Below are 22,937 nucleotides of genomic sequence, written 5' to 3' on the forward strand. Positions count from 1 at the left end.
TTGCAAGCTCAGGCCTGGGAACCTTTGTTCACTCACAGGGAAAAAGATGAAAACATTCAATATACAAAATTAATACAATCCACTTGTTTTCAGTGAGGTGCTTCACTTTTGCCCCTGGCAGAGACTTTCTAGTCCAACACTACCAGAGAATAAGCCTGTTTCACATTGTTTTGGAGGGAAACCTCAGCCAGCTGTAAGAGCTGGGAAGTAGATTTGGAAGTCTGACCTTTTCTTACCTGGATTTCAATGGATCCTGTTTGACCAGCCCCCTCCGGTATCCCCACCAGTCTGGTGGGGATTGTTTTCAGTCAGAGAGAAGTGTTATCTGGGCTCTGCCGGGTCCATTGTAATTAGTCCTTGGGATTGCCACCTTCCAAAATGTTATTAACATATGTTGTTTCCTATCATTTCATTTACGATTCTTTTTGTTGTAATTAATTGATAACATTTTTATCCTTCATTCTAAATTTTAGGGCTTAGTGGGTGCTAGAGATAAATGCACTTGTTTAACCCTGTCCCTTCAGCTGGAAATCTCTGCCTGAGGATGTTAGCCCAGATCGCCGTATTCCTTGTTTTCACAGAACTCATTTCAGCCGTCTTACACGGATCAACCTTCCTCCCTCACATAAATGAGCTGGCTGCGTATCATGAGCCATGGTGGGCTGGACTTGTGGTATCTGCCAGGCTCACCCGTTGAACTGGATTCCTACTTTCAGAATCTTTTGATCAGTCCTGTCTCTCCTGACACGAGTAATGCTTCATTGGATAGAATTATTATTCCAGCCTAACCAAACCCTCTGAGTGATTATTACCATCAAAGCATCAACATGCACTACAGAAGACTACACTTATCTGCGTTTAAACGCAGAAGCCAGACTAATTCGACCTTCTGGAAGGTTACACTGCCAAATCCCGCTTAAACAAAACAGGCAGTTACACTGTTTGCTCTCATGTATGTTTGCAGTTCGGCGAAAGGGGACCGTCTTTGGCTCACAGGGATCAAAAATTCCTTCTGGTTGTTTTCTTAGGGGTGTGTAAAGCATCTTTGGTGAAGGCAGTGAAGATGTGAAGACGGTCATCAGAGGTGAAGGGGACAGCTCCCCTCTATCACCTTGCAGGGGTTTGGTGGAGAGGGAAGGCCAGGAAAAGATGCATCCAGGGCACCAGTAAGGACCCTGGGAAGTCTTGCAGGGCCCAAGAGAGCAGAGCAAGTCTCCTGTCTCCTACCTTTGCTTAGGTCTGCAAGCTGCAAACCCAATCCCAATTCTGTTGACATCCGAAAGGAATTGTGATCCTGTGCCAATATACACTTTGAATATACACTTTAACATCTCTGCTTTGGTTTAGACTGTTGTCTTCACTATAAAGAGAGTGGTTTAGATTGAGCAATTCAGGCAAATACTTAAATGAAGAAATGCCCCAAATTCTGTGGATTCCTGTCTTTGTGGGTTTACTTCTTATTGCAAGATAGGGATAAACTTATAATAATAATACCTCCCTCTCTTCCTTCACTTTTTTTGTTTCTTCCTGCTTCTCCTCTTCAACTATTTTTTTTAAAAGATTTTATTTATTTATTTGACAGACAGAGATCACAAGTAGGCAGAGAGAGAGGAGGAAGCAGGCTCCCCGATGAGCAGGGAGCCTGATGTGGGGGTTGATTCCAGGACCCTGAGATCATGACCCGAGCTGAAGGCAGAGGCTTTAACTCACTGAGCCACCCAGGCTCCCCATCCTCTTCAACTATTAATGTTCATACATTGAGTCCTTGATATTTGATATTTTTTAAAAAAGTGATAAGACATAGTTCCTCTCTTCAAGGAGCTTATAGTCAATACAATAACATTTACTCAGAGGCTGTTATTTAGGTGAGAGGAGAAAATGTTTCAAAAAGGCCCAGACTTTCACTTTTCACCTTCCTCTGCATTTAGAATTGTACCCTCTGTGCTCTTTTCCACTTTGTCTCTGGGCAAAAATATTGTCATCGGGGCAGCTGGGTGGCTCAGATGGTTAAGTTTATGTGTCTACCTTTGGCTCAGGTCATGATCCCAGGGTTCTGGGATCAAGCCCCACGTCCAGCTCCCTTGCTCAGTGGGTCCAACTCAGTGGGGAGTTCGCTTCTCCCTCTCTCTCTCCCTCGACCCCTTCCCCTGATGTTCTTTCTCTCTCAAACAAATAAATTTTAAAAATCTTAAAAAAAAAAACATTGTCGTCATCATACACAAGTCCTCCAAATTTATTTTTTACATCTCACATGCCACCCACATTTGTCCAATCCCCCTTTAATTGTTCACAGAGGGATGTGTCATCCTTGGGTTGAGTTTCTTCGTCCTTAATTTGGAAGTCTGCTTCAAACCCACCCATTCTTTTTTTGTGGAGAACATTCCTTTTCCTTTCGCCTGGAATACAGCTGACTGCAAGTGAACGTCTCATCTGTTTTATATTTCTGTGTGCACCACTCCAGGGGGTAGAGTTGGTTTCATCCATTACCTTCATTGAATCCATCTTCTGCACGTAAACGTTTTGAAGGAAAATGTGGATTGTGCAAGGGAAGGTAAGGAAGGACTTTGAGTGTGAAGACTGTTTATTTTTATTATTTTTAAAAGATATATATATTTTTTTATTTGAGGGTGGGAGGGGCAGAAGAAAAGGGAGATGGAGAAAGAATCTTGAACAGGCTCCCCACTGGGCATGGATTCCCAAGGGGGAGCTGGATCCCATGACCCCGAGATCACCACCTGAGCCAAAGACCGAGATCTAATGCTTAACTGACTGATCCACTCAGGCACCCCAGGCCTCATTTTACTTTTATTTATTTTTTAAAAAATTTTTAAAAAAGATTTTATTTATTTGACAGACAGAGATCTCAAATAGGCAGAGAGGCAGGCAGAGAGAGAGAGAGGAAAGCAGGCTCCCTGCTGAGCAGAGAGCCCGATTTGGGCCTCAATCCCAGGACCCTGAGATCATGACCAGAGCCGAAAGCAGACGCTTAACCCACTGAGCCATCCAGGCGCCCCTCTCATTTTACTTTTAATTGGCTGGGTATCCCAGGTACTCAGGCATGCTTTTGCCTCAGTTTCCCAAATTGGGTCAAGTAATGGCTCTGTTTATTTCATGGACGTTGGAGAGAAGAAAAGACTACACATCTAGGCATGCAAAGTTGCCATCTAGGTTTCATCTGCTTTTGAGGCTGTGCAATGTCATGAAATATGGTTCCCTGCTGCCATGTTACAGAGCAGGAAGATGCAATGTTTCATGCTCAGTGTAGTTCAGTGTTTGTTTTGAATTCATTTATCAGCTTTGTGCCTCCATTCTCATTCTGGAGGGAGGTTATATTACTCTGATGAGATAAAATAAACTTAAACAAGTCCAACTTGTGGAGATAACTTCCCATGCCTTATGATTTCTTCTCTTGTTCCTTTTACATCAGGGCTTTGTTTCTGTATCCATATATCTATATATATGGATATATAAATATTCCTTCTACCTGCTCACAGGGAAAGTAACTTTCCAAAGTTGACAGTGAAGTTTTTCTCCTTGTTCCAACAAATAATAAAAAATACTTAGATCCCTAAATTTCAAGGGATAAAAATGAGGGGTAACTCTTTCTATATTAAGACTTTTTCATTTATTTATTTATTTATTTATTTATTTATTTATTTATTATTTTTAAAGATTTTATTTATTGATTTGAAAGAGAGAGAGAGCACAAGCAGCATGAAGGGCAGAGGGAGAAGCAGGCTCTTTGCTGAGCAGGGAGCTCGATGCAGGGCTTAATACAGGGCTAGATCCTGGGACTCTGGGATCACATCCTGAGCTGAAGGCAGACACTTCACTTACTGAGCCACCCAGGTGCCCAAGAATTTTTTTTTTTTTTTAAAGCTACTTCGTTCATACCTGGAATTGTTTCTGCTCTTATCCCACCTCAAGGGAAAATCTATGCCCATAAATCAGGTAGCAGTTCCACTGCCCTCAAGACTTTTTATACAACTGATGATTACTATAATGCCTTAAGAATATTACTTGATTTACCAAAATCTTATTTGTACACAGCGTTTTAAGAAATGGTGTGAAATCATGCATATCATTCTCCACAAAGTGGTCATCTTTTAAAACATTAGATGATTCTTGTCTCCCTTTAAAATCTTTTTTTTTTTTTAAGATTTATTTATTTATTTATTTGACAGAGAGAGATCACAAGTAGACAGAGAGGCAGGCAGAGAGAGAGAGAGAGGGAAGCAGGCTCCCTGCCGAGCAGAGAGCCCGATGCGGGACTCGATCCCAGGACCCTGAGATCATGACCTGAGCCGAAGGCAGCGGCTTAACCCACTGAGCCACCCAGGCGCCCCTCCCTTTAAAATCTTATGTATGTTTTCTATTGTATTTAAAAGAGAATCTAAACTGCTCTTTTGGCCTTTAAAACCCAGTATCATCTGACTCTAGATCACCTCTGCAATGTTATCTTTCACTGATTTCTCTTTGCTTACTACATTCTTTTACATTGACTCGTTGATTTATTTATTCACTTGGGCAATTATTTTTGGAGGACCTAATCTGTGTTAGGCATTGTTCTATACACTGTAAATACCACTGAGAAAAGGTATTGCCCATATGGGATCAGTACTTCAGTGGAGGAGAGATAATACACAAAATAATATGCAATATATCAGAGATACATCCAGTGAAACCAAATACAATAGGTACTGCAGGGCAAAGATGGAAGAAGATATCTTTGTCTTGCTGGTTAAGGGAGACCTCTTTAAGGAGATAACATCTTGGAAAAACATCAATGAAATGAGAGAATGAGTCATGAGATTTGGTAGAAAAGCATTCTGGGCCGAGGAAATAGCAAATGCAAACGTCCTGAGGTAGAAATTAGTGTGTGAGTTTGATGGACAACAGGAAGAGGAATGTTAGTGGAGAGGAATGAGGGAGGGGATCACAGGGGATGAGATCATAAAGACAGGTAGGGCAAGATCATGTAAGAACTTGTAGTCTTGATTTGGAATAGACTCTAAAATTGTAAGAAAGGAAGCCAATGGGAGGAGATACATGTGGGTATTGTTGCAGTTGTATGGGTGAGGGATAACAGGATCTTGGATTAGAAAAAAAAAACTATAGATTCTGGAAAATTATTTGAATTCTGGAAATAAAATTTAAAGGTTGAGTGAAAAGTATTACTATTGGATTTGATAGTGTAAAAGGAACAAGATCTTAAGGATGACTTCTGAATTTTTAGCCAGGCGACTGTGTAAATGAAAGTTCCATTTACTAAAATTGGGAAGACTGAGGGAGGGTCATGATTTGAAGAGATGGCAGAGTTTTGTTTTGGATACGTGGGGTTTGAACTGCCTTTTAGATAAAGATGTCCATTGGAAATGACTTGGCAATTCAAAATGTAAATCTGGAGCTTATGGGAAACTTTTCAAGTGGGGTATCTGGATGGTATTTGAGCTGAGGCAGTGGATAAAATCCACTAGAGAGCTGATGTGGCTAAAGAAGAGGGCAGAAGAAGAGAAACAGTCTGCATGGGAGACTGTAGAAGACTATCAGCTGAGGCAGAAGGAAAACTGGACTGTGTAATGCGCTAGAAACCAACTGAATAAACACTTCCAGAATGGAAGAAATAATCAGTAGTGCCAAATGCTGTGGACCATATCAAGTGAGAAGAGTGTCCTGACAACTGGTGTTGGTAAGATGGAACCACTGAGTATTTACCTTGACAAGAGTAACCTAGGTGTAGTGTTGGGGTTAAACTGAGCCAGTTGATATTATTTAGCAAGTTAGAGCTGACTAAGAAATACATTGAGTGAAAAAGCCTCCACGAAACCCAATAGTCTTCTTACATTTAGCAATATTCTGATGTAAACACTTGAATAGCCAAGGTTGTCAGAGTTCAAGGTCTTTGATAGGGTGAGTGAAACTTGAGTTCATAAAGTTAATGAACACAGGAGAAGGGTTCTTGAGATATGGGTGCTCAGGTGCACAGACAGGGTGGGATAAAGAGATTGTACGCAGTTCGCAGAACCTCATGATCTGAATTCAAATCCTAGCTCTTCCAGCTGCACAACCTTCCCTCAATGGACCTCTTGAGTTTTGGGTTCTTTATACAAAGTAGGAATGATATTAACTACATCAAGAAATGGCTGTAAGAATTAACTGGAATAACATATGCAATGGGATTAGTAGCACAGTTACTTAGTTTCCTTCTCTAAGGACTTGCTGAAAAGTCTCATGAACATTCTATGTCATTGAATGCTGAAGTTCACACCAAAGGGCCTCTATTTCCTTGGATTTCTTTTATCTTAGAGAAATAAAAATAGTTCAATTTTAAAAAAGAGAAATAAGAATAGCTCAATTTAAAAAAAGACAGCTCCAGCTTCATCCAAGTGTGGGTAAAGCTGATCGTTACTGTGCTCAAACTCTTTCCTGGAGGGAGCTATTCTGTTTCCTTTTTGAAGAGAAGCAACCTCTGCCTCTCTCCTTCCCTTCCTCTCTCTTTCTCTCATCCTTCTCTTGGTCCTTCTGTACCTTTCTATTTTCTTCTTCCTGTATTCTATTTTGTTTTATTTTCTGATTTTACAAATAACACTTATTTATTTTGGGGGAAAAGGAGATACTTTTTAATTCTTAAGGAGATGGTTTTAACCAGTGATGGCAGTGCCAGGTAATCTTTCCCTAGGAATTTCCCAACAGGCGACTTCTTGACTCTCCTCTGGCTGCTCCGCTTTCATGATGTTGAGGGCAAGGGGAACTCATTCTTGTTCTCATGTGGCAGAGAGTGACTAAGCATGATAAAGGACGCCCATGGAAACGTCTATGGATCTTAACTTCATGATATACTTCAGACACATCCCTTTCCCCTAGCACATTTTTCTTTTTGCATGGTGTCTATGTAATTAGGGAATTGGAGTCATAAACTGCTTATGGAGTCCTACCCCTCTTGCCTGATTGACCAGGGGGGGTCATTCAGCTGTGTTAGTCCTCCATACCCAGCTCCCAGACGCTTCCCAGGAGCCAACCCTTCTGCCCAGTACGGCTCCTTCAGAGTCATTGCCCAGGAGGCAGAAAGAAGACTTCTGTGCCTGGTGGAGAATGATGACAAATGACTCAGTTTTCAGGAAGCTGAGTCCTGGAGCACTTGGGGAAGCAATTCCTCTCCTAAGAGAGTTGTGGGTTGGCCTGCCTCTTTTGTTTATTGTTTCATGGAGGTAAATGAATCTGAGAGACAAAATGTGTTACTAGATGTCCCTTGAACAAGTTTACAAGCCCCTGTTTTTGCTGAAGTTGTGTTTGTCCCACTCAGCTGCCGCTCTGTAAAGAGGAAGGAGACTGACTTTGCTCAGGACTGATTCAGAGGTACAGGAGGAAAAGGGACCTGCACATTGACTAGAGCTGGACTGCTTTTTGGAGCCAAACAGGTTTTCCGTGCATTTGTTCCCAGGGAGCTTTTCAGTGCTTATATAAACTTGACAGGCACCTGTGATTTGTATTTTGAATCTTGCCCAAGTTTGTGCAGCACACTTTTGGTTTAGTCTATGGGAGAAATTGTGAGTTTACCTATCAGAAGACCGCTTGAAAACCACACGATGTAGGATGATGTGTAATTGCTCTGAGTTGTTTTTAAATGAAGGAAATATGAAGTTCTAGAAACAGATACTCAGTGTTGAAATTCTTGGGTATGGAGCAGATTTGGCTGGGAGAAACTTGTGAACTCTGAAAAATCTTCATGTCATTATTCATTTAAGCTTCAAAATGAAGTATCTGTGGTATCAGCCATGGAAACCCATCCACATTACTAGATCCTGGAGCTCTCATCAGATTGAATGGTGAGGGAAATCCAAGTGGCAAACGCTTGACTTCATGATTTCCACCAAGTTTTATCAGAAAGCCCCATTTCTGCAAGATGAGTTATATTTTTTGGAGGAAATAACTTTATTTTTTTTATTACCACAACAAATTAGGAAATATTTTGAATTTTTTAAAAAGTTACATCCTTTGACAAACATGACCCTGATGGTATCAGCCTCTTAATATTTTGTAGCAGAGACAAACAAATGTATTTATTTTCCTAGGTGTATCACTGGGTCAGATGAAGTACTTGAAAACTAGGTTTGGTGTTTTTAAGGTAATACCAATAATTTTAAGGATCCAAAGCAAATCTACCCAACTCTTTATGGTATGCTAATCAACAAAGGCTTGCCTGTTTTCAGAACTCCATGATAAATCAACTTCGTGTCCTCCATACAAAAGTCCTAAAATTTTATTTTTTTTATTATTTTTTTTCTTTCATATCAATCTTTTTTTTAAATTTTATTTTTTATAAACATATATTTTTATCCCCAGGGGTACAGGTCTGCGAATCGCCAGGTTTACACACTTCACAGCACTCACCATAGCACATACCCTCCCCAATATCCATAACCCCACCCCCCTCTCCCAACCCCCCTCCCCCCATCAACCCTCAGTTTGTTTTGTGAGATTAAGAGTCATTTATGGTTTGTCTCCCTCCCAATCCCATCTTGTTACATTTATTCTTCTCCTACCCCCTTAACCCCCCATGTTGCATCTCCTCTCCCTCATATCAGGGAGATCATATGATAGTTGTCTTTCTCCGATTGACTTATTTCGCTAAGCATGATACCCTCTAGTTCCATCCACGTCGTCGCAAATGGCAAAATTTCATTTCTTTTGATGGCTGCATAGTATTCCATTGTGTATATATACCACATCTTCTTTATCCATTCGTCTGTTGATGGACATCTAGGTTCTTTCCATAGTTTGGCTATTGTAGACATTGCTGCTATAAACATTCGGGTGCACGTGCCCCTTCGGATCACTACGTTTGTATCTTTAGGGTAAATACCCAGCAGTGCAATTGCTGGGACATAGGGTAGTTCTATTTTCAACATTTTGAGGAACCTCCATGCTGTTTTCCAGAGTGGTTGCACCAGCTTGCATTCCCACCAACAGTGTAGGAGGGTTCCCCTTTCTCCGCATCCTCGCCAGCATCTGTCATTTCCTGAAAAGTCCTAAAATTTTAAAGGAGAATGTTAAAAGCAAGATTTTAAGGGTCACTTTGGCTGCTACTTTTCTACATAAAATGAACTTCAGTAACAACAACAGAGAAATAAGACCAAAATCTCAAACCCAACTGTCTAACAACTGCCAGATGGTTCTTATCTCATAAAAACTCACAGAGATCTCAAGAAGTCACCTCAGTAGACAGGCCTGTTGGTTTTTGTTCTTTGTCCTGTTTCTATCACTTGTTATCTTAACTATAAATTTTCTGTAGAGTGGGAAATAAATAGGATCCTTCCTTCCACATTTGTATCTACTCTAGGAATTGAGAGGAATTCTGCCATTTTTTCCCCCTGCGACTATGAAATGTGAAGGCTGATGAAAACACTCCATTTCAGGGCATCAAATTCTACTAAACACCAGCAGCAAATGCTGATTTTGGCCCCTGAGACACTGTTGAGGAAGCAGTGTTCAGAGTGTTCTCTATGATGAACTTCTCTGGGATCTCAGGGAGATACAAGCTTCTGTGACCTGAAGTAGAACCATATGTGAGGAGCAACATTTTAATTGTTGCTTCAATTTTCTGGGTTGAGGTCAGAAATGTTCTGACACAGAGCATATTCATCATTGGGTAAGCCCACCCTGTTGCTGGCAGAAAGAAAGAATCCAACATAATTCTAAATGCCTCTGAAAGTTTAGTCACACAGGTTTGGATGCTGGACTTCTCTCACTTAACAATGAGAAGCCTCTGGAGAATTTGAGGCTATTCAGGATGCTGGCTGTAGTTGAAATAGATTAAAATGATCAAAAGGCTTCCTGTTCTCCCAAAGCTCCTTTATAATTGTTAATTGATGGAATAAATAGCTATTACTATCCTAAAGGATTATTTTACATAGAATTTTCCAGACATTTTCCCTGTATATCCCCCCAAGTTAGGGTTTTAGTAAAACATGGCATATGCTGCATATTATTCAGCTTTTGCAGAATAGTAAGCATGCCTATTGCACTGTAGTAATTTCTCATTTTTTTCTGTGCCTTTATCTTGTCTCAGTAGTTATCAGGAAAAGCAGAAGCTGTATTATGGTTCTTTTTTATTACCTCTTTCAGAAGGGGAAACAGAGCTCGGTTGGCTCCATACGGGGGATTTGGTTACTACTGAGGTTGTGGGGCTGAGGACGAACCCTCCTTAGCTCTCACTCCTAGTTCTGTACCCTTATCAAGATCCAGGACTTTGCGTGGACTCTGGGAGTGTATTGGTGATGCTTTTGGGCCTTTTTAGCACAGCTCCTGTTTTACGTTTGTACTCAGAGAACCAACCCTGGCTGTCTCTTTAGGAAGCTCACATTGCCACACTTTGTCACCTTTCTTCCTTTCTGTTTCATGTCTTGGCTCACGTGGGAATAAATGGAGGATTTATTTTTTCTTTCAAGAGTGGCAAAAATAACCTGAAGGAATCACTGTTTTCTAGCATTTGCTTACAAATATTGTAGCATAGTAAGTAAGAGCTGCCTTGGAAGAAAGCTGACTATATACCAAGCACAGAGCGAGTGCCATATGTATCCTATTTCCTTATTGACCCCTCTGTCCTCATGCTCTGTGCTCAGCCTTGTGACCTTTCTGTTTTTTGCTGGCAACAGGTGGGTTTCCATCTCACAGTCTTTGAATTTGTCCATGACTTTGCCTGGACACTTTTGAGATGCTCTTCCCTCTGCTTCATGTACCTGATGCTACCCATCACTCAGGTTTCAGTTCACTGTTACCTTCTCAAGAAGACTTGGATGATGAACTTCTCTGTGACATTTATAGTATGCATCATCATCTGAAATGATCTTGTTTATCGGCTTACATACTGATTTTCTGCTTCTCCTGAAACTATACACTTCCAAAGAGAAGGAAACTTGCCTAACTTGTTTTCTCCTCCATCCTCAACATGCAGAACAGTTTGTAGTCTGTGCGGTACTGTTTCTATATACCAAATATGGTATAGCAGCTGCTCTGTTGGTTGAATAAATGAATGATCTCATCAAATATTTATAACAATTATATGAAATATTATCTCATTGAAAAAATAAAGAAACTGGGAGTCAGAGAAGTTAAGTAATTTCCTTGATGATGCAGAGCCAACAAATGGAATTTTCTATGTCACTGAATTTTTCAGATTTTCATCAGCATCAAAAAAGGTATCCTTCTTCTCATCTTTGCCCTTGTCATAGCATCACAAGAATCACCTTAGAGAGTGAATAACTGATGTGCTTCCCCCTAGTATATTTATTCATTTATTCATTTATGCTCTGATATGCTCCAGTAAAATTTCAGGTGGCTCAGAAACACATGCCCTGAAGCAAGATACTATCCATGGTCAGATAAGTGAAAGAGGAAAAACATCCCTAAAGTAGAGGAGATTAAAAATGTAGGGTGAAGCCAGGAATGAGATCAGTACCTAAAATGCTCATCAGAATCGGGTGCATGTTGAAAGGGTCATTCACAACTTTGGCTTTACATTGTCCAGAGGAGAAAGAACAACTACATTCTTCAGTGTTCTTGTAAGCAAAAATTAATGGGTGATTCAAAAGCAGAAGAATTTTGAGACCCCAGAGAAGTGTCCTTGGTTTTTCTCATAATGAAGACATTGTGTTATGTAAGGAATGATATTCTTACAGCATCCATATGGTAGATATAACCAAAATTTTCAAAGCCTAACTGAGGAAAGAAAATAATCCTTTCAGGACCCTAAAAGCAATTCTATAGGGACCCCCAAAATAATGTTGTTGGGGTGTCCAGCTCAGTGCTGGATGGCTTAAAACAAAGGATATGCTTTGGGCCATGTTGGAAGTATCAGGTTTATGTCAAGTCATTAATACTGTTTTCTAACCAGGCTGATCAGCATTTGATGGAAGGAGGATGGAACACACACACACACACACACACACACAACTTCTGGCAACTATCAGGAGTGCAAAGACTCTAACTCTGATACTGGTTATGTGTGTAATCATAAAGTTTGACTGTTTATGAAACTCAGAAAAGGCTAGTAGCCCTGGCATAGATCATTGTATCTGGGGTAGGGAATCTTGGGAATTGTATTTTAATTTGAAGAGTTATTAATGTTAATGCATTATTTGCTTGTGCAATGGAGACTATATTATAACAAATGTCTGTGTTACACTCTTTTCTACCACCTCCTGGCAGATCTGAGCCATTGGGGGCAACCACTTGGTATTCCACTTACGAATGGTTGCTTATTCCTGCCCTAGTTTAGGGAAAGTGGAACCTTTAACTGTGAGCCTGAACTGACACTTCATCTAATCTCATGTAAACAGTGATTTAATTTTGGCGAAGTTGATCGAATCACCTGGATGGCTCAAAATATTAAATAGCTCTAATGAGATTTCCACACCCAAGCAAGTAATTTTCAACAGTGGATTGATTATACAAGAAGGAAAACCTTTGGTGTGTCAAGCATCCATACAGTTGCTGGGAAATAAGTCAAGGAAACACTAATCAGTTCATTTAGGAACTAATAACATCAGCCCCAAGGCTACAAGAGCCATTCAGACTGGGCTTCCTCCGTGAGGAGCACATGGTCTCTGAACTGGTGGTAGAGTGGATTTCATCAGATAAGCTGTCAAATGCTTCATAGAACATGCCTTGGAGAATTAAGCTTCCACTGTTCATTCAATTTTATCAGACACTAGTAAAGTAGATTTTCCAGTAAAACAGGAAATTGCCCTAAGGCCATGCTTTTGAACATTTATTCAAGATGTACTTTAAATGCTGTTTCAGCTGTCACTTATTGCTATCGGCAGAAATGCCTGCTTTTGTTGCAGATGAGCAGTTCTCTTTAATCATCAAAATCAACTACAGTGCAAGGGAAACAAGAGCTATAAAACTAGAGCGTATGCAAGAAGGGGTGGCGGTGGGTAGGTTTTGACGCAAGAGCAGTTGAAGCTGATTTGGAACACGGCGGAGATCCTGAATTGGCAGCAGAGAAATTTATAAATTTCTTTCTTCTCATAAGGTTAATCAGATACACTATTTTACAATGTATACAAGGGCAGCACAGCATAGTAGTTAAATGCATGAACTCTGGAGACAGACCTTCTAAGTTTAAATGCCAGTTCTGCAACTTCTAACTTTTGGACCTTGAACTTACTAAACGTCTTTGAACCTCAGTTTCATTAAGTAGGGAAGCCATATTACCACATTGAACACCTGACACTAATATAACAATGTGTGCTGACTACACTCAAATAAAAGGATTTTATAAATAAATAAATAATAATACAATGGCAAGAAAAGTACAATACTTAGTAAGCACTATCTCATTATTTACTATTGCTACTATAGCTCTGCAAAATTGGTGAGGAGTCATATGAAAATTTGAATATAAACATATTGACCCTATGTAGCAATTCAAAGTATCAAAATTAATAAATTTTGTTCTGAAACATATATCAATTAAAGATTTTAAGAACCACTATAAAATTTCCAGCTTTGTTTAGTAAGTATAGAATGTGTGTCTCAGGAATACAGAATGAAAATACAGCAAAAGAAGGGCTCAGTTTTCAAACAGTAAACTGTAGGAAAATTATAAATGTCACATCTTTCAGTACGAAATAACCTCCTGGTAGATATATGGTAAATTATATAAAATATATACAAATGGGTTCATCATAGTCAATAAATGAAAAAAATATAGTTATTTCCCATTTTATCATTCATGAATCTAAGCCACCATCTCAGGAAATGACCAGCTGATTTCATGTGGAATTCATGTGGTCTGCTTTCTTCTAATCTGAAAATAGAAGAGCCATTAATGTCTTTTGCCTTGAGTCATTTTTGAGGAACATCAGGTCATCTCCTCAGTGTAGTAAGAGAAAATGATGTTACCTTTCTGACATTTGTCTTAAAAGGCAAATTTAATATATAAATGATAGTCCAATCTCTAAGTTTTTTACTGCTAGAGAAGCAAATGGCTTCAAGTCACTTCAGGGTCACTGTGAAGACATAAGCAACACTGACTCCTGTATGCCCAATGATATGTCTTTCAACATTGCACCACCAGCCTGGTACACTTTATGTGAAAATGTTGACTTTCACTCAAGTACTAGGCTTATTCTAGAGATTACAAAATTTATCTCTGGACAAAGGTCAGTCTTTGATATGTGAGGAATATAACTTTGTTTTGAAGTTCATAAGAGCTCATTCCTCAGTTTGTCAGAATGAACTTCATCATGAGTGGTCTGTGGAATATTATGCAACCTTTACTCTGTACAGTCTGGTAAGGAGATGAAATATTATCCACATTCTAGATAATGTAAAAGAAGGGCCATGTGAACTTAAGTGACTTGCCTACATTACATCCAGCAAGGAGATCATAATCTGTATTTCTGGCTCATAATCTCACACTGTCATTTTACTCCCACCTTCTTTGGAAACATTAAAGAATGTGTCTTCATGTAGAGTTTTCTACCTATTTGCAAATATAAGTTAATGATATTTCACACTGTATATATAATATAGAAGTCAATTCTGCTGTAACACTTACTCTGCAAATGTGAATTTGCTTCCAACGTAATTAGTATATTAGAGAACAGTTTGAACATGAATGAATTTCACACTCCTGTAGGTATAATTCTGCCCTCAGAAGCATTAGGTCAACACAGAAAACTGCACTCAGCAGGCCCTGGCAGCATAGAAATACACAGAACTCACCCCATATACCTCAAACATCTACCAGCTGTGTGGTCACTGAGTGCATTGTGATACTCCTATCTACATCTGCTATGGTGACGTCCCCACCAATTTTAGAAAACCTCTCTTCCACCACTCCACAATGACTTAAAATCTGCAGTCCTTCCAGACATAACTCCTGCAAGCCAACTTTAAGTCTTTTTCAAGTAAAATGCCATATTTATTGTAGTATTTACATAATCCATAACTATTTAACATGAGTAAACTGTTCAATTCTTAAATGTGTGCTGCTGTTTGTACAAAGTTTCTTATCTTGTTTTTAAGTGTCTCTGATAAATGATGTACACCTAAACCCAAGGTTTTCCATACAGTCTGTGGTTTATGTTGCAAGATATTACATAGTACAGTGATTTCTAGGAAGGCATATAGCCCATTACAAAAGAACCCTACATGGCATGCGGATTATCACACTCTTAAGCTCCATAGTTAATTAACACTTGTTATGTCAGGCAATGCTGCATACATGTGAAGGATACAATGGTGGCCATTTTGGTCCCTGCCTTCTAGGATTAGGTGATCTGTCAGAGATGGTTACACACATAAACAAATTTAATGATAAGTCACATTGTGTTCATCAGTGAACAATTACAATGGGAAGGTGCAGGGAGAGAGTAATTCCACCCCAGAGGATCTATAAGATTTTCTTGGAAGACCTGAAGTTTGACTTGGCCCTGGTAGGTGAAAGGGGACTTTAGCTGGCAGGTGGGAAAGATATAGAAAGAAGGATCTTCTGATACTCCTTAACGACAGTTTAGAAGTGTTTCCATTAATGGTCAATGTTAAGTCCATGATGGTAGACTCTCTGAGGAACAAAACGACTACCAAGGAAGGATCTCTGTGCATCAGACTGTTGGCTTCCTTGAAGAGATAGGGAGTCTGAATTAGGCAAACTCTTCTTGGTATCTATCCACCATCCCTCTGAACAACCCTCTTCTCATTTTTGCTGTTGCTCTTCCTCTGACTCCTAAAGGATTTTTATTTCTAGTGGTTGGCTCTTGCCCGAGTATTATTTGATAATGAAGCATTGCTTAGAAAGAATGTGACCTCCTCCAGAAAGACTAACAATTTTAGAGGGGTAACTGGAAGGGAAGTAGAAGCTTAGAAAAAAGACATTTGTTGAGTACTTACCATGTGCCATGCTTTGTGCAAATCAGTTTTATATTTGTGAACTTATTTGATTATTGCAATAACTCCATGAACTCTTCTAGTTCATCCTTCCTACTGTGAAGAGATAGAGATGCTTGCTGAGCCTACAGCAGTGGTTCTTTTTTTTTTTTTTAAAGATTTTATTTATTTATTTGACAGACAGAAATCACAAGTAGGCAGAGAGGAAGACACAGAGAGAGGGGGAAGCAGGCTCCCCGCTGAGCAGAGAACCTGATGCAGGGCTTGATCCGAGGACCCTAGGATCATGACCTGAGGGGAAGGCAGAGGCTTTAACCGACTGAGCCACCCAGGCTCTCCTACAGCAGTGGTTCTTAACCTTGGCTGCACATTAGAATTTCCTGGGGGTGGAGGGAATTTTTAAAATCCCTTTCCTATGCTACTCTTGACACAATGGAATTGCAGCCTGGTGGTGGTGGGGCAGGTATTGGTTTTTCCTTAATGCTCCACAGGTGGGGCCAATGTGGACCCCAGGTTGAGAACACTGATCTAAAGGTAGATCTCATATCCTTGCTATACTTGCCTTACAAGGGAAGTGTGACAGCAAACTCATCTGTCTGATATAAATGGTACTTTTTATAAACTCTAGCCTTCATATTTTAATATGAAAGAAAAGGAATTCATAAAATTATTGACTTAGGAATTTTAGAAGGGTTGTGTTTCAGAGTTTTGTGCAGATGAATTGCTAGGTTCCTGTCAAAATAGATACATATGTGCTGAGGATGAACCTGTTATTGGACATTTGGATTGTTTCCAATTTTTTTGGTTCTATGAATAAAGCTACAGAGAACATTTGTATACACGTCTTCCCGTAGACATATGGTTTCATTTCTCTTGGGTAAATACCGAGGAATAGGATAGCACCGTAATATAGCAGGAATATGTTTAACTTTATAAGAAACACTTTTCCAAAGTGGCTGTACAATGTTGCATTCCCACCAGCAATGTATGAGAGTTCCAGTCACTCCACATCCTTTTAAATACTTGGTGTAATCAAGGCCCTTAATTTTACCCATTCTATTGGCTACTCAGTGCTACCTCCTTGTGATTTCAACTCACTTTTCTTTGATGACTAATGATGTTGAGCAACTTCTCATATTAAAATTGTCTTTAAACCATAAAATGTCTTCTAACTATTTTTAAGTTAGGTTAATTGTCTTCTTAATACTGAGTTGGCATTCTTTCTCAATAGGATTTCCCTGAAAGAATAAAATACTTATGCCCAAAGGCATGTATTATATGTAACACATAAACTACACTCTAATACTTCTATAATGGTGCAAGAGATGCACAATTCTTGGGAGAACATCTTGGGAGAATAGAGAAAATAGTCACACAAATAAATTTCTGTCCTCTGTGTTTCAGATGAGAAACTGTGTTAAAACTCATTTTCACATTTACATAATGCATAATATTTTCTCCTAGTTGGTGTCTTGCCTTTTCATTTTTTTCTTGGTCTCTTTTAGAGAGGTATTTTGAATTTTGATGAGGCCTAATTTATCATTTTTAATGGGTCATGGTTTCTTTGTCATTTCTTAGAAATCTTACCTACCTCTAATTTAAAAATACTTTCACCTGTATTTTCTTCTAGGAATTTTATAATTTTAGCTTTACACAGAGGTTTATTGATTGCTTTGAGTTTAAGAGTCAAGGCTCATGTGTTCTTTTTCCATGGGAATATCCAGTCATTTCAATACCATTTCTTTAAAGAGTCTGTCTTTCCCTATTGAGTTACTTAGCTATCTATCTCTTCTTCTTCTTCTTCTTCTTTTTTTTTTTTAAAGATTTTATTTATTGATTTGTCAGAGGGAGAGAGAGAGCATGCACAAGCAGGGGGAGAGTGGGGACCCTGATGCAGGACTCAATCCCAGGACCCTGGGATCATAACCAGAGCTGAAGGCAGATGCCCAATTGACTGAGCCACCCAGGCGACCCACACTATCTATCTCTTTTAAAAATTATTGACTTTACATGGATGGGTCTATTTGTGAACTTTCTTTTTGGTTTGATTGATATAAATTTCTATCCTTATACTAATATCAAACTTGTCGTGACTACTATAACTTCAGAGTTCATTTTGAAGTCAGGCACTGTAAGCAGTCCAAGTTGGTTCTTCTTTTTATCACAATCATTTGGGCTATCTGTAAGAATAGAATTTAGAATCACCTTGTCAATTCCTAAAAAATAAACTGGTGAGATTTTTATTGCCCCAAATCTATAGCTTATTTTGGGGGAGGATTGACATCTAACAATACTGAATGTTCTGATCCATGTGCATGATAGCCTTTCCATCTATTTAGGTCTTCCTTAATTTCTTTCAGCAATACTTTGTAACATTGAACAGATTTTACACATATTTTAAAAATTTGTCCCTAAGCTGTTTATGTTTAGGGAAGCCATTGTAAGTGGTATTTTATTTATTATTTATTTTTTTTAAAGATTTTATTTATTTATTTGACACAGAGAGAGAGAGATCACAAGTAGGCAGAGAGGCAGGCAGAGGGAGACGGGGAAGCAGGCTCCTTGCTGAGCAGAGAACCTGATGCAGGGCTCCATACCAGGACCCTGAGATCATGACCTGAGCCAAAGGCAGAGGCTTAACTCAGGCACTCCTGTAAGTGGTATTTTAAATAATTTTCCAAATGTTTATTGTTTTCCAAAGTGGTTATATAATGTCATATTCTGCATATGTAGACATACAATCAATTTTTTTTATGTTGACCTTCATCTTGCAGCTTTCTTAATTCCATTTATTTGTTTTTGTAACTCTTGTGTATTCTTTTTTGTTGTTGTAGATTCTTTCTGGTTTTTGCTACATGATAATAGTCATGTTGTTTATGGAAAATAAACATTTTTATTTCTTTTGTTTTCTTGTCTCACTTCTTTGGCTACAACATCGTGGAATAGCCATAAAGAGAGCAAAATTTTTGCCTTGTTCCTGATTTTAAGGAGAAAAAATCCAGTCTTCTTTAAATATGACAGTAGCTATAAGATTTTCATAAATGATATTTATTGTGTTGAAGAATTTTTTTTATTCCTAGTTTGCTGAAAGTTTTTATCATTATGGGTGTCGAATGTTATCAAATTAATTTTCTCTGCAGCTTTTAAATACCACTTTTGCCTGTCTTCACTTCTTTTAATGTAAAAAAGAAAAGAAAAACAAGTTATGGAAAAACAAAACAAAACAAAACCTTGCCATCTAGTGTTAGCATGGCTCATCTCCACATATACCCCTATACTCAGACTAAAAAACAGACAAATCAAATTTTATTGAAATATTTAACATGTTAGGTAAAACATACAAGGATGTTTTAATAATAATGAAACATACAAGGATGTCTACCTGATGATTCACAGATATTTGAAGACACCTGTGGTGGGTTGAATGGTGACTCATCCCCAACCATCCTACAAAAAAAATATGTTCCCTCAGAATCTGTGAATTTGATCTTATTTGGTGTGTGTGGAAGAGGAGTATGTTCAGACGTAGTTAAGTGAACGATCTCAATATGAGGTCATCTTGGATTAGAGTGAGCCCTAAATGCAGTGACAAGTTTCTCATGTGGGAAGAGAAAGGGAGAAGATGTAAAGGACAAGGTGATGTGAAGGCGGAGGCAGGGGCTGAAGTGATGTGCCCACAAGTCAAAGAACACCCAGGATTGCTGGCAGCCACCAGAAAGCTAGGAGAGAGGAGTGCAATGGGTTCCTCCTCAGAACCTCTAGAAGAGACTAACACTGCTGACACCTTGATTTGGGGTTTCTGGCCTACAAAAGTGTGAGAGTAGAAATGCCTGTGTTTTTTGAGCCACTAAGCTTGTGATAATTTGTTCCAGCAGTCCTAGGAAACCAATGCAGTTCCTCTTATGTACCAGGCATTTTTGAAGGCATTAAGGCTACAACAATGACCAACAGATGGATCCAATCCTGTTTTTGCTGCTTTGCAGAACTAATGATTTTATTTTTCTCTCTTTTATTTAAAAAAATTTTTTTTGAAGTTCTATGTGTGTCTTCTCTTGGAAAATTTTACTGTGGCAATATTTTAGAAAGATAGCAGAAACTTGAATCTTTATACAGTGTTCTTTTATCTTGGAAATGATTCTAATATTTATGTAAAAACTCCTTCTTTATCAGTCTGTCTGCTTTGATCTATATCAATAGTCATTAAAAGAAAAAGAAAAAAAACTGACTTAGCATATCAATATCATTCTGACAAGGAGGAACAAGACTGGCTTTTGAGCTACAATTTCCAGCTGTGGTCCTTCTATGTTAAACTTTAAGCAAATAATACCCAAATGTAGATTTCACTAACTCATTGGTGAATGTAGATTTCACAGTCATGGGAAAAAAGACACAGATGTTTGCCTTATTTGTTCTGTTTAAAAGAAAAAGCATTTTCAGTTTTAAACATTCATGCTTCCCAAAATTAATTAATTGAATGTGTTACTGGCATAAGGATGAAAAGAAAAGGACTAATGGAACTGGATATAGAGTTCAGAAATAGACCTACTTACATATGGTCACCTGGCTTATGACAAAGGTGACGCTGCCATATAATGGGCAAAAAATGATTTTCTGAATAAATATTTCAGGATGAACCTGATATCCACATGGGAAAAAAGGAACCTTGACCTTACCTCACATTTACAAAAAAATCAAAGTCCACACCAAGGTCTAAATATGAAAGAAAAAATAATACAACTTTTAGAAGAAAACATAGGACTATGTCCTTATGTCCTTGGAGCAGAGGCAAATGTCTAAAGCAAAAACTAAACAAAACAAAAACCAAAAACACAAAAACAGAACTCTAGGACATAAAGGGGAGACTGGTAAGTTAAATTATATTAAAATTAACTTCTGTTCATCAGAAGATACCACTAAGGAAGTAAAAAAGCAATCTACAGAGTGGGAGAAAAATATTTGCAATCATACATTAAGAAAGCCTACAAATTAATAAGAAATAAGCATGAAAACCAATAGAAAAATGGACAAAATAGTAGAACAAACATGTCACAAAAGAAATATCCAAATGGTCAATATGTATGTGAAACAGTGCTTAATTTTATTAGTCATTAGAAAAATGCAAATTAAAACCATAATGTGATAACACCCTATATACATACCAGAATGACTAAAATGAAACAGAGAAGAAAAAATGCCAGAAATAAAAAGTACTGTTGAGGAAATAAAGCAATCAGAATGTTTGTACACTGTTGGTTAGAATGTCAATAGGAATAACCACTGGAGTATTTTGGAAAAAATATATTTGGCATATCAATATGCATATACTATGATGCAAAAATTCCACTCCTACTTATATTCTTCCAAAGAAATGCAAATATATATTCATAAAATGACAGGTACAAAATTGTTCCTAGTGGAATTATTTATATTAGCTCTGAACTAGAAATTTCCCCAATTATTCTCAACGGTAGAATCAATAATAAGTTGAAGTTTATCAATGTAGTATAGTAGTACTCAGCGATGAGAATATAGTACATCTATATGTAACAACACACATGAATTTCAGAAACACAGTGTTCGAGGAAAGAAAACAAACACAAAAGAGTGAATGCTCTTTTTTAACTTGAATAAACTTTGAAGTAGTTAAAGCTAATATATGGTGATGGTAGTCATGATAGTGGTTATCCTGGAGGATGACAGTAGAGACTGAAAGTGGGCCCAAGGGTGACTCAGAGATGCTCATTACATTCTGTTTCTTGATCTGGGTGCTGGCAAATAGATGAGTTCACTTTGTGAAAAATCACCAAGTTGGACACTTATGATCTGTGCTTTTTTCTGTGGGTATGTTATTCTTGAATAAGGATGATTTTTTAAAAAGTATATCTTTTGAAGTCTATAATGTTTTCACTCAGGTTTTGGTTCTGAGTATATATCTTGATGTTGCTTCCATTAGGACTGATAAAAGGGTTAAACTCCTTGATGATGAACTGTATCTGAAGAAAATTCATAAGTTGAAATACCCTTCAGACCAGATGGCCTTAAGCTTCCTTAGAACTCATCACAGTACCATGAAGAGGCCTTCCACATAATGCTGTGGAGTTTTTAAAAAAAAGAATGAGAACTTTACGCAGTCTGATATTGATTGTAGTCCTGGTTCCAAATTGTGCAAGCCAATTAACCATTCTGAGATAAGTTTCTGGTATATAAAATGGGGGGTATGAATATCAGTTGCTGTTGTTGATGTTTGCAAAGTATAAAGTTCACTTATTAAACATTTTTCTCCTTAGATATTATGAAATATATGCAATTGAATAACATCTATTTTTTAGCTCTTATGAACATAAGCTTGTGAGAAATATGAAATATTTAGTTACTATCATGTAATCTAGAAAGTAATGAATTCCACAAGAGGAACATATAACGTCCTTTGTTCAGATAGAAGAAAGTGGTGGAGGATAGGGGACACTAACATTTATGGCCTACCATATGCCAGATACCTTACAACTTTATAAAATCTAAGGATAGTGAAGAATGTTTTGAAAAGGAAGTGGCATTGCAGCACGGCCAGGAATGATGCCTTGGGAAAAGGAAATAGAGTTACTTGGACATATAATGATAGATATTCATTATAAGAAAGTAGTTAGTATAAAGAAAGTCTTAAAAGCAAAAGTCTTAAAGTACAGGGTGTATTTCAGAAATAAATCTAAAATGAATTTGGTTGGAATATTATGTGGATGAAAGAAAAGCAATAAAGAATAAGGTTGGAGAGGAAAGTAGAGGCCAGGCTTTGACCACCATGTTAAGTAATTTTTTCTACTGTTTTTAGGAGCTGAGAAGATTTCAGAGATATTTGAGCAGAGGATTCAGTGTTCATAGTTGGGCTTCATTTGAGAAGATTTATACACAAGCATTATGATTTTAGATGATTGGATCCAGTCAGAAAAAGTCTAGAACTACAGCAACATAGTCTTGAAGAAGAATAATTAGCGAGAATACAGAAAAAATGGATAGAGTACTTGCAGACTCTGTGGAATTTAGGA

This window comes from Lutra lutra, chromosome 3 (genome assembly GCF_902655055.1).
Source record: "Lutra lutra chromosome 3, mLutLut1.2, whole genome shotgun sequence".
Taxonomy (NCBI): domain Eukaryota; kingdom Metazoa; phylum Chordata; class Mammalia; order Carnivora; family Mustelidae; genus Lutra; species Lutra lutra.